This window comes from Plodia interpunctella, chromosome 2 (assembly GCF_027563975.2).
Source record: "Plodia interpunctella isolate USDA-ARS_2022_Savannah chromosome 2, ilPloInte3.2, whole genome shotgun sequence".
NCBI classification, from domain to species: domain Eukaryota; kingdom Metazoa; phylum Arthropoda; class Insecta; order Lepidoptera; family Pyralidae; genus Plodia; species Plodia interpunctella.
Window position 1 is genome coordinate 4,527,692 of NC_071295.1, and position 8,836 is coordinate 4,536,527.

The window sequence follows — 8,836 nt, forward strand, 5'->3', positions numbered from 1 at the left end:
TATTGTTTTTTCTTCTTTATATCTATATATGTTTAGAGATCTTTTGATTTTGCTTATAACAGAACAATCAAGCTGTCTATGACCCATAAAGGTTGAGGGTGAAAACGTGATAAAACCATCACAAAGTTTTAAACAGCCAAACAGCTTAAACATTATTTTTGCGTCGATGTAATAAAACTTGCCTATAAAACCTAAGTTAGTTCTGTAATATATTAAATATAATTAATGAAAATTCAAACAGTGTGAAATTTCGATATGCGGGGGCAGGCACGTTTTCTTAAATTTTTGTAAAATTGGTTATTTAAAACTGTTAAAAGCTTTTACTTAGTTAAACAAATGTATTCACCGTTAAACGGATACACATCAAGTTTTGCAAATAGATGTAGGTACCTACCTACCCAAACCAATGACCGCAGAGCATCCAATGCTCCCTTTGCAGGTATCGGACCAGCGAGCGGCGGGACGGAGGGAGGGGATGATCGAATCAAAGCCTGTTTTACGTTGAAGTGTTAACACTGGCGACTACAATAGATCTAATTTTTTAGCCAAATTCGACCAAAGCGGCTCAGCATGTTCCATTCTATGCTTTGAATCCAAAGTGATCCTTTTCGATTAATATCCTATTCAGTTAGTAACTAAACACTCGTCTATCCCACTAGTTCAATAATTCTTAATTAGCTTCGTAATTAGAAAACTAGGTTCTGGAAACTTTTAGTTTCTATTTTATAGAAACCGCCATTCATTTCATTCGAAATCTTCAAGTTATAAATCATTAGGTACCTACTTACCTACCCGAATTTAGGTTACTAGCAAGCGACGCGACGTGATGTAATAGCAAAGTAGTCATCACATCACAAAATACATATGTCATGTTGTCGGCTGCAATCTTGCAAATTGTATGTCAAGTATACACATAGCTGTAAATGTGATTATTTCTCAGTCGTGTTTACTATATCATATATCGAGTAGAAATGAAAAGGACAACGAGGTGATATTATTTTAATTCCAATGCGCGGCAAATTGTCGACGTGTCGACATCACTGCAGTAGACGATTGGTAGGTATGGGTAGCGTAGGCAGATTTGCGACAGCAAGGAAAGGCACGGGTGCGCGGTGACCTCGAGAGCGGTGACGGCGCGGGGAGAGCCGCGGTGTGCGGGTAGCGCGGGGCGTTGGGGAATCCTTCTGGCGCCAGACCGGCATCGGCGTCTGCCCGCGCCCCGCTGCCCTCCGCCCGCGATCGCACCGGCCAACTCGAAATAGATGCACGGTGATTTACGCCTCGGGCGTATGAGTAAATATGTTGCTTGCCTGCCTGCCTTGGCACGTCCGCCCGCCCCCGCCGCATGCCGATCTCCATGCCATCTCACACCACACCTTCGACGCAATCCTACGACTGTCACATTTGATGATGATGTGAACACAGAAGCCCGTGTTGGTTATTGACTACGCGACACTGGCCTGACTAAGTTGGTATATCTTTGATTTATCCATGACTATTGAACATTACTATACTTATCTGAGATAGTACATACGTTTCTGATAGGTAGTTAGTCTGTAATTTTATGCATTGAAAAGAGAAAAAGAAATAGGTACCTAAATACCTTTATTGCATAGGTACCTATGCAATAAAGATATTTATGTACCTGTCAATTATATATATAATTGACTATCTAGCCTACGTACGGAACTCGATACGCCATCAGATTTTACGTTACGATTTGTAGTTAGTCTATTCTATCTAGTTAATTATTTGTCATTAAGTCTTATATCTTGTATTCTAGTGAAATTGCTATACAAATAATAAATCAAAAATAAGCCGCTGCTTCTATATGAATTTAGTGCCCCGCACTATTTAAAGCTGATACGGAATGGAATAAACGAACAAGTAGGTATTTATAAACCAACTTGTTTTTAATGCACACCACTTTCAAAATGATTATGTATTTATTACAGTATTCCTCATCTCGTAAGGAGGCTCTTGGAGAAATGTTGTTATCAACATATAGCTTGACAATTGAAGTACCTATGCGAGATACAGACAGGAAATAATTGCAGTGCAGCTACGTGAGAGTAATCATCAATTCTCATTCAGTCGTGATCTCTCATTAGTGCGCGGCAGAGCGGCGTCGTCGTCGGAAACAAAAAGCGTGTCGGACCGGTCTCACAGGTTCCATGCACAGCCTCCCTTACCATGCACTTGCAATCCTTCCCATTCATCATGGTCGCAAAACCAGCAGAACTGCCCCGGAATCCCAATCTATATTTTTCGTTCCTGTGAAATCATTTAGTCACTGGCTCATGTAATTGATAATATTTTCAATCACTTTTGATCTGGTTGGTTATTATTGAGATGTGCAAAGTAGGAAGTGAGAATATTATAATTTTATTTCCTCCGAATCACACGTTGTTTGATCTTTATACTCAGTCACTATTTATGTGCTGTTCCTCGCTGATTCATCTACCAATTGAATAGAAACATTTGATATCAATGGGCACTGCTGCGAGTACAAACATCCTTCAAACTTAGCCCATTATAGATCTGAGTCCTAAATCAAAATATTCTATGAATCTTTCTCATCACAAAATAACCTGGTCGAGACATTAAAAAGAATATTATAATGGTTGCTTTTAATTTTAACGCGGTCTTGGTGTTTACAAACTATTCAGTTACCTAATTGAAATTTTAGTCAACGTAAACTAATACCTATTATAAAAATGTGAAAGTGTGTTTGTCCTTCTTTCACGATAAAATGGGACGATCTGCTTTGTCGAATTCTTTCTTATACAAGTTATTAGACCTGGCTCTAGGCAAGCAGATGTTACCGTAAGTAATTGTTTAGCTCCCAATGTTTTACTTAAGGTTAATTGTTTTATAATGCACTTTGGAACCTGGCAAACTTTCTTGGCCGCTATAAATAACAATGTGTATTACACCGGACGTTAGTACAGCCGCCAGTTGTCTTGGGCAGGTGCACGGTGCCTTCCCGAACTTACTGGTTTAGTAACTTCTGCAAACCACATGCACTAATATAGTGTCTTGTTCGGTCGGAAAGTCTGTTAATCGCTGTTAAATTTAATTCTGTTAGGGTCATTTGGCATTGTATTATTAGTAACCTCAGAGACACTTACATAAATTAACGGCAAGAATGTATTAGTTGGTGTTACACTTACCGGTAAAGTACATTCTAATAGGTCATTTGCATTATAATGATGTTACATATTTTATAATTAACTTGGTGGTATTTGGAAGTTATTGTTTTGAAAATATTCAAAACAATAACTACCTAACAATTTTATGAGAATGTCAACAGAACAGTAATAGTACTCAATAGAATAATATGTTTTATTTGGTTCACCGTTGGTCACTACAATCTTACATTCATAAAACTCGTTTTACTACCTAATTAATATTTTATAATGCACTAATTTGAGACAATTTAGGAGAATTCATAGAAAAAAGCATACTCTTTGGAGTAAATACTTATCTTGTGGTGATAAAGAGCACCATTGATATTTTCATAAAACCATGCCATGGACTTTGTATACACTTTATAGTGTAATCGCAGGACTCACCATGTTTCCTAGATAATCTTAGGTCTGCTAACTAAGTACACATCAATAGGTTATATTAAAAAAAAAAAAAAAAACATTTTATAAATTTGATTTGCTACCGGCCTTTTGATATAAAACGGTTAGTTATGAAATTTTTAACGTATCTAGTAAGTCGACATTTGAACAAAACATCGCCCCATCGTTGTTAAAATAACTCAAATAATAGTTAAAGGCAAATTGAGGAACGTTCCTGGAAATATTGTAATGGTAAATGTGAAAAAGCTTGACGCGACTCGACTGACGGGTAACGGCGCGTGCTTGGACGTATTCCGAGAATCCTACACACCCGACAACAACAGCTAATAAGCAACCGTGCTCGACGCCGCGCCGCCGTAGTTATAACAATTTGAACTTTACAGAACTCCAAAAAAGAAGATAGAGCAAATTATGGACAGAGAAAAAAACCTGTTTCGCCGGTGGTGTGTAAAATAAAACATTCGGTAACCCTTAACTGGCTTTTACGTATTTTTTGCCACAATATATCAGGAACTCATTATTTTGCTTCTAATAATAAGTGTCTTTGTTGTAGTGGCTATTATACAATGTCAATTTAATAGAGATGATATGCAATTTTCTTTGTAACTAAAGTTAATTATTATATTATTATATTAAAAAAATGTTTATTTTATTTATGTAATGTAGTTTATTTATACAAATATGACGTAAACTATATTTTTAGCATGACAAACTTCGTGTACAGTGCTACCTACTGGCAGGCATAAACATTTAAAATAGTAATATACATGTATTTATGTATTAAATTTATTACGTATGTATACGATCATGTAGGTATATTAGCGTCTTGGAAAAGAGCCAAAACACTTTTTGTTGGCTGATCAAAGTGGTTGTCTATGAAGATTTTAGTATTTAAAAAAAAAACTAAATTTCTACTGTTTTGCCATTTTCAATTAGGACTTCCTTTAAGTTTTCTGATACCGTTATAACTGAAAATGTATTATAGATAGGTAAACTTTCGAATCGGAAACTGTGATTTCAATATGATTGATTGGGAAAAATATGCAACAATATTTAAAGCATATTCGTATCGCGAAAAGTAGGTAAGCTATGAGCGGTGTATCTTAATTTAGTGTTAATATTTATCTGAAATACTAGATATTATACTGTAGAATACATATTATACACATTCACAAACAATGCGTGAAAGGCGTGGCATCAACCAATCGTGTGCGTTACTCCAGCTAGAAAGTATCTCCTACAGAAATATGAATAGAACCTATAATTAGTGCCTAATCAGCTATGTATGTGCCCGGCATAAAACATTTGTGCCTGTCGTAGTTTTTTTTTTTATGGAAAAAGAAAACGCAGCGCCTAAATGAGAAAACGCACAAGTCCACTGAAAACTATATTCGATCTTTCTTGGTGCCATATATATTCATAAAAAGTTTTAAATGTGTAGGTACATCCGTTATTGAATTGTAGTACTAAAAGTCTAAACGGCGCTATCATTAGTTTGACGTCAACATACAAGAAATTGAGTTAACCCAAAACGTGCTGGTGTGAACCAAAAGTTAGTGCCTATAGTCAAATAAGTCAGTGAAAAATATCAGCTTAAAATGTTTTGTATGTAAAAAGATAATAAAGAAAACGAAACATGCAAATAACTTATCCGACCAAATTCGAATGGCTACGAAAAGGCGGCGGTTTCATACATATCGATCGCCTTCTTAACTTTAGTCCTGTACCAGATGAAACGTGTTGAACAGAAGTACACTATAGTAGAAAACGGACAAATAAAAAAATATGAACTTGTTATTGAATTATATTTTGGTGAATTTTCACATACTTATACAAACATAAGTAAACGTTAGGTAATAGTACAAACATCCAGACATTGTATGTACTTATTTTTTTATTACGATGTAACTAGGCTGTGTATAAAGGGACGTCACTAGGATTTTCAGAATTTATTTAATAAATATACAAATAAATTATAAAACTATTTGTGATCGAGAACGTATCGGTAATTTTATCAGTGATTTCTAAAAATCAAAATTAAGAGAATAAAAATAATTGTTTCCTCATCAAGTATGTAGCTCTTATATTTGATATGTTTGAGAGGTGAATTTAATTTGTAATTACACAAATTTAATTCAATAACAAGTTAATACCAAAATATAATTCAATACCAAAATATAATTCAATAACAAGTTCATATTTTTTTATTTGTCCGTTTTCTACTATAGTGTACTTCTGTTCAACACGTTTCATCTGGTACAGGACTAAAGTTAAGAAGGCGATCGATATGTATGAAACCGCCGCCTTTTCGTAGCCATTCGAATTTGGTCGGATAAGTTATTTGCATGTTTCGTTTTCTTTATTATCTTTTTACATACAAAACATTTTAAGCTGATATTTTTCACTGACTTATTTGACTATAGGCACTAACTTTTGGTTCACACCAGCACGTTTTGGGTTAACTCAATTTCTTGTATGTTGACGTCAAACTAATGATAGCGCCGTTTAGACTTTTAGTACTACAATTCAATAACGGATGTACCTACACATTTAAAACTTTTTATGAATATATATGGCACCAAGAAAGATCGAATATAGTTTTCAGTGGACTTGTGCGTTTTCTCATTTAGGCGCTGCGTTTTCTTTTTCCATAAAAAAAAAAACTACGACAGGCACAAATGTTTTATGCCGGGCACATACATAGCTGATTAGGCACTAATTATAGGTTCTATTCATATTTCTGTAGGAGATACTTTCTAGCTGGAGTAACGCACACGATTGGTTGATGCCACGCCTTTCACGCATTGTTTGTGAATGTGTATAATATGTATTCTACAGTATAATATCTAGTATTTCAGATAAATATTACCTAACACTAAATTAAGATACACCGCTCATAGCTTACCTACTTTTCGCGATACGAATATGCTTTAAATATTGTTGCATATTTTTCCCAATCAATCATATTGAAATCACAGTTTCCGATTCGAAAGTTTACCTATCTATAATACATTTTCAGTTATAACGGTATCAGAAAACTTAAAGGAAGTCCTAATTGAAAATGGCAAAACAGTAGAAATTTAGTTTTTTTTTTAAATACTAAAATCTTCATAGACAACCACTTTGATCAGCCAACAAAAAGTGTTTTGGCTCTTTTCCAAGACGCTAATATACCTACATGATCGTATACATACGTAATAAATTTAATACATAAATACATGTATATTACTATTTTAAATGTTTATGCCTGCCAGTAGGTAGCACTGTACACGAAGTTTGTCATGCTAAAAATATAGTTTACGTCATATTTGTATAAATAAACTACATTACATAAATAAAATAAACATTTTTTTAACATTTTAAGAGAATAAAAATAATTGTTTCCTCATCAAGTATGTAGCTCTTATATTTGATATGTTTGAGAGGTGAATTTAATTTGTGTAATTACAAATTAAATTCACCTTTCCTCAAAAATTGAGTCATTATATAGCCAAAAAAACTTTGAACGCGACTGTACGGGCAACGGTTGAAGATTAAGACGTTCAATAAAGAAGGTCATCGCTATATATGAAACCGCCCTTTTTCGTATTCATTCGAATTTGGTCGGATAACCAGCCGTTATTTGCATGTTTCGTTTTCTATTATTATCTTTTTACATACAAAACATTTTAAGCTGATATTTTCCACCGACTTATTTGACTATAGGCACTAACTTTTGGTTCACACCAGCACGTTTTGGGTTGACCCGATTTCTTGTATGTTGACGTCAAACTAATGATAGCGCCGTTTAGACTTTTAGTACTACAATTCAATAACGGATGTACCTACACTTTTGAAAGAAGGATCGAATACAATTTTCAGTGGACTTGTGCGTTTTCTCATTTCGGCGCTGCAATTTTTTTCTGTTTTTCAAAAATGTGCGATCACTCGTAAATTATAAGTATTTTCATAAATCTAATTATATGTGCCATGGACACAAATCAAGAGCGTGTATTAGTCTACATGCGTACCTGTAATGGTTTAAGAGAAACACGATTTCGCAAAACGTTACTCCAGCAAAAATCTCAGTATTTCCATAACCTGAACAGGCACAAATTATATTTTCGCGGCACATACTTCCACACACATAAACTACCTGACCATGAAAAGATTTCTCTCTCCGATTATTAGTTTAAAATTTTCTTGCTAGAACAACGTTACTCCAGCAGAAATCGTTTTTCCATTTAAAAAAAACTACGACAGGCACAAATGTTTTATGCCGGGCACATACATAGCTGATTAGGCACTAATTATAGGTTCTATTCATATTTCTGTAGGAGACACTTTCTAGCTGGAGTAACGCACACCAACCAATCTACCATATGCTACGTTTGGATGTTTGCAAAATATACAAGTTTAGGGTACTTTCAATAATAAGTTTTTATTTCTTGGGCTTCTTGACTATACAGGGTAACTGGATATACAGGATAAAATAAATCTAACGCATAGCCTTCCAAAGACGCATAAGGTACATAGAGACTAACATCTTTTGTTCTACAACTTTTGTCTAAACGTAATAATAAAAAAAAAATCCTTTTTTTAGTTTTAATGTCGTTTCTATAAAACGTTAACTTAACATAACGCTACTGTCTCGTGGTGCTTGGCTGTTAAATGTGTAGAATCACAAATTTGATTGTATTTTTTTATATGAAAAAAAAAAAAACTACGAATAACGAAAAGTCGTAGAATAAAAGTTACTTGTTTTGATGTACCCAATTAGTCTTTAGGAGGTTGCTTTAACCCTGTGTATACAACTTTCCAAACCTAAAGTTTGTTAGCAACTACAATAGGTTAGCTGACAAGATCAGATAATTAAAAAAATATATGTATAATCTAGATACCTAAAACAGATATATTTACAGATTGGAAAGATTTAAAGTTTTTTTTTTAAGTATGAAATTATAATTTTTTTAAGGAAGTTTTCACCATAATAGTTATATTTAATATAGCTGTCGAACATAGCGTTTTTTGCGAACATTTTAGCAGGATGTGACGTCACTTCTGCGTTTGGACGAGTTCAAAAAGGTATGAATTTATTTTTGTCATATATTTGAAAACATTGTTATTATCACAATAATTATTTCATTGGTTTTTCTTTTAATCTAAGGGCCTTCGAATAGTCATCTTAACAAATATTTGTCAACTAGCCTATTGGTACAAAATTACTTCTTCCATTCTTATACATCATTGTTATCCTTTTATCTTTT